The 4,023-nt window shown below is 41.3% G+C and overlaps 1 long non-coding RNA gene across 1 annotated transcript in view; it reads left to right on the top strand.

Annotated features, from left to right (window-relative positions):
* Positions 1 to 1,029: 1,029 nt before the first annotated feature.
* LOC112486363 (uncharacterized) overlaps positions 1,030 to 4,023 on the top strand; it is a 28,381-nt gene continuing 25,387 nt past the window's right edge. The window contains exon 1 of the long non-coding RNA XR_003048785.1: positions 1,030 to 3,636. This is a non-coding gene — a long non-coding RNA (uncharacterized LOC112486363). The remainder of the gene's footprint in view (positions 3,637 to 4,023) is intronic.

Here is a 4,023-nt window from a genome sequence, read left to right as displayed (position 1 = left end):
CGCCCTGCTCCTGTGCATCCCATGTCGGAGAGCAGGCGTATAGTTGAGGACCCGACGAAGCCCCTGCATCCTACTTCAATGGGGCACATGATGGTTTTCCAGCCAGCCTCTCTTCATTCTGCTGCCAAGCCTGCGTACTTTGCATGTTTCCGCTCGTTGGCAGCCTCCATGCCTTCCTCCCATGGGACGGTAAGCTCCACCATCAGAATGGTCCTGCGTGGTTCTGACCACATGATCAGATCTGGCCGGAGCGAAGTTTCTTTGATCTCCCTGGGGAATTGGAGCTGCCTCCCCAGGTCGACCCTCATCGACCACTCGCTTAAAAATTAATTATCACCAAACTTAGGTTAACTGTTGTGTCTGAAATTAGCAGGAGCAAATTTGTAAAGATTTTAATACACTAAAAAAGTTGTTTTGTATATAGTTGTGTTAGTCATCATAGTTGTAGTTGGTTGTCCTTTGGATGTAAATAATGACAGAATATCATTGAATATTATGCTTTTAGCATGCTAGAACCTAGCAGAGGTGGGTAGAGCAGCCAAAAACTGCTATCTAAGTGTGTTAAACCAAAGTGTGGTGAACCATAAACTGTTATCTAAGTGTGTTAAATAATGGTCTGCTTGACAGGAGTAGGTACTCCTAAAAGGTTTTTTACAATGTAGGTCCATAAAGGATGAGGTCTGTTTCTCATCAAGTATGGGAATCAGATGACCTTTGCCCTGGGAGTAAAACTTAACCAAAAAAACAACTGCCCAGTACTTGTGAAACTTTCTCAATAAAAGGAGCTGTAGTCCTCATACACTTTGGGACTTAGGTGAGCCAACTCTGCGAAGCTGTTGGTCTCTCTGCTCCCCCTCGCAGCGAGTAAAAAGTACAACGTTGTCAGGTGTGGTTCTTTTCAGGTCATTCTATCTGCGGCAGTTAGATGACAACAGTGGTGACAAATAATTTTCGGCACCAACATACTGTTACTTCAGAATAATAATTAACTCAAGTGGAAGTAAAAAGTAGTCATCCAAATAATTATTTGAGAAAGAGTAAAAAAGCACATAGTGAAAAAAACACTCAAGTACTGAGTAACATTTATTTTTTAACGTGCATTCAATCAGATAAACATAACGTACATAAAGAATTAAATATTTACGAAATAACTTAAATTACAGCACAAGTAACAAAAACTTCCGACCCTCTGTGGATAAAAACACGTCTTTGAGGCTACAAGCAGATCAAGCTCAGCACTGAGTACCCATGTAACCTAACAGGACAAACATTCGCCTATCCACAACAAAAAGAAAAAAAAAGAAGATTTGTAGGTCAAACTTATCGCAACATGTTTCCTTAGGTTGGATGATGAGCTTTTGAAAGCTGAAATATCCGTCTGTTTGGGCCGACACAGAAGACACCGCATGATGAAACAGCTGTTTCGCACTGTTTGTAACGTGAACGTACTTTTAATATGAGGCCAGGGGTGTGCCTGTCTTTGTCAGCATTGCTGACCGTTGATTCGGCCATTTTTTGCTGTGGTGGATATTGACTGCTAAACTAATCCGTCCCGCTGCCGAGATCGAGTATGGTCACATGACGAGACTGCGCAACAAGGGCTACATTTTATTGGTTACAGTCACGCGGTAGAGCCTTGGGCGGAAGTCACGCTCTGACAAAATAAAAGTAGAGATACTGGATCATGGCTCTATAGAGAATAGAGAATATAGCTAAAGCTTTATCCAGTATCTCTGTAATGAGTAACAAGCTCAGTATAGCCTAATGTAGCGGAGTAAGAGTACTGTTTTTTCTTCATAAATCTACTCCAGTAAAGGTTAAAAGTATAGTGATTTAATACTTCTCCTAGAAGTATTTTATTTTGAAAAACCTCAAGTAAATGTAACGGAGTAAGTGTAATTCGTTACTACCCACCTCTGGAACCTAGCACAGCACGCTAGCAAATTCATCTGTTCTATCTGCAATACAGCATTGTACAGGCTGGGGAAAAGGTGTTTAATGTACGAAGACAAATGGCAGCCACAACAGCTTTAGCACTGCTACTGACCGCAGATAACTAGTCAGGGCTAGCAGTAGTTCTGTGATGCTCTTTGCCCCCAACTGTGGTGCGCTAAAATGTTAATTAATTATAACAAATAATTAGATTTAACACTGATATTCTCCTCTTCAACTACATTGAATCTGAAGTTTTAAAAATGTTTCGTTTTTTTTTATTTGTGTACAAGTCAGTCTTCACCTATGCTAGGCTAGGTCAAGCTAACCGCACTAACAGTATAACTTCTCCTTTGAGTTTTTCCAGGTCTGTAAATGGCATTAGTTCTTTCTGGGATTGATCCGAGTCATCTCAAAAAATAGTTGTCTAATTATTCTCAAGGATTTTCAGTTCACAGGTATAGAGATATTTTTGTAAGCATTCTGTGTACATCAAACGATCAGCCATAACTGGACCATAACTTCCTCATGTTACAAATGGAAAACAATTACATTTTTAAAAAAAACGAGTTTGTGAAGTTGGCTCAAACAGTTATTCAAATGGGAATTTTGCACAGAAAAAAAATCAGCAAGCTACACACTCTCACACACACCCTGTCCAAGGACATTTAGCAAAATACTGCTGCTGCCGCCGAGCTGCCAATCACACCAGAGTTGGCATTCAGGGCTTGCCGCCAGAGCATTTACACTGCCTGTGATCTTTACTAAATGAGAAATAACCCCGGCCTGTCCACGCTGGCCAGGATGTGAAACCAATGCACTCCACAAAATCATTCACATGCAAATGTTGTTAGACTGTCATTTAACTCTGCGGCCACAAGGTGGATAATCATCCAGGGAGTAACCTCAACCAATGACTGCTGAGAGCCAGCATCCCCACAACCTTGGAAAGGGTTAGGTGGTAGAAAATGGGTCAAACTGAGTAAAAACTCGATTTACTTTGATTTAAACATTTAGATCCAAATAATTAAGGTGATGGTTAAAATTGATGGGTTAATGTTACAAAGTTCCAGTGTAAAATAGGGTAGGTGCACCTCCCCTGGGGGCCGCCAAAGAGTCACAGGGGAGGTCCTTACCTACTCTGTGGGGGGACTCACATTCACCTAATTTGAAAACACCTGATGTAGGTCAACGTAGAGTTTGTTTTCCCAATTGTGACTTTGGTGTCAATTCTTCCACCCCATCTCTGCACAGATGACAACAACCTGACAGCTGTAATTAAACAACATAGCACCGACAGAGCTGTTCCGTCCACAACTGGCTGCAAAAAGGCCTCATTAACGTCCTCGTCTTTGGTGACATTTCGTTATCACGCGCCGACAGACATGCACAGATAAACATGTGCAGTAAATAATCACCAGCTTACGTTGGCAGTCAGATAATTTATTGCACATGTGTGCAGGCACGTACACACACACACATACACACACGCCCACGCACACAGACACCAAGGCATCAATTAGTCTTTTCCCCCTCAAAGAGACAATTTCTTCTTCTCACGCAGGTGCAAATTAACTCTCTCCCAGTGCTGTGAACTGCTCTCTCTTATTAAACAACGTGTAAGAGCGGCACAGAGAGGAAAGAGACCCGCGTATTGGATTCACACAAGGACTGATCTATTTTATGAATGATTAAAATGTCAAGGTAAGAGCTGTGAAGTGTTTTGTTATAGTTTTTGTGCAGTTACCGCAGATAAGTGTGTGAGTATGATCACAGCCTGTGGAATGTTTGGTCTATGAAAAGGTCCAATAGCTTTCATCTGTATTTTTGGATGCTTCACTTCCATGCATATTTTCTCAAATATAATTTCACCCCAGTGTACCTCATCATTATATTTTATTTTTCACACTACCACTTCTTTAAATTCATTTGCTTCAAGTTACTCCTCCAGTTTCCACCGTTCCTGACACCTCGCTTCTGCCTGCACATTAACTGTCACCCTCTGCTCCTAAATCTCCTTCATTATCATACTCTGCTTAAAACGTCTGACATTTTATTTATCCATATATCTCCTCTTTGGTCTTCTCTAAC

The sequence above is a fragment of the Cynoglossus semilaevis genome, chromosome W, assembly GCF_000523025.1.
Source record: "Cynoglossus semilaevis isolate Cse_v1.0 chromosome W, Cse_v1.0, whole genome shotgun sequence".
In the NCBI taxonomy this organism is placed as follows: Eukaryota; Metazoa; Chordata; class Actinopteri; order Pleuronectiformes; family Cynoglossidae; genus Cynoglossus; species Cynoglossus semilaevis.
The sequence above is the reverse complement of the archived record's forward strand: the minus strand, read 5'-3'. Positions and strand labels throughout refer to the sequence as shown.